Source organism: Penaeus monodon, chromosome 23, assembly GCF_015228065.2.
Source record: "Penaeus monodon isolate SGIC_2016 chromosome 23, NSTDA_Pmon_1, whole genome shotgun sequence".
NCBI classification, from domain to species: Eukaryota; Metazoa; Arthropoda; class Malacostraca; order Decapoda; family Penaeidae; genus Penaeus; species Penaeus monodon.
In genome coordinates, this window is record NC_051408.1 from 34,242,957 (window position 1) to 34,243,214 (window position 258).

Genomic DNA, 258 nt, shown 5'->3' on the forward strand with positions numbered 1-258 from the left:
ACGTTTGAGTATATGGGTGAGAGTGCCTATGTGCGTGGCAGTGGTCAGCGTGTCCGTAGAAAGACCGAATCCAGCTGACGCGCCGGTGATGGGACGGCGAGCCAGGGCCAAGCAACGGGGCCGGATATATTCATCTTCGACAGTATGGGGCGATTAATTATAATAATAAAAAAAATATATAATGATATTCACTGGTAAAATGGTAGTGAATAATAAGTTTAAACATCCATGTCGGAGTCCATAATATTTTTTTTCTAG

General features: G+C 43.0%; 1 protein-coding gene across 1 annotated transcript in view; it reads right to left on the reverse strand.

Annotated features, from left to right (window-relative positions):
- The window catches only part of LOC119587945 (E3 ubiquitin-protein ligase TRIM37-like), a gene marked incomplete in the record, with an annotated part of 49,872 nt that overhangs the window by 48,552 nt on the left and 1,062 nt on the right, over positions 1–258 (reverse strand).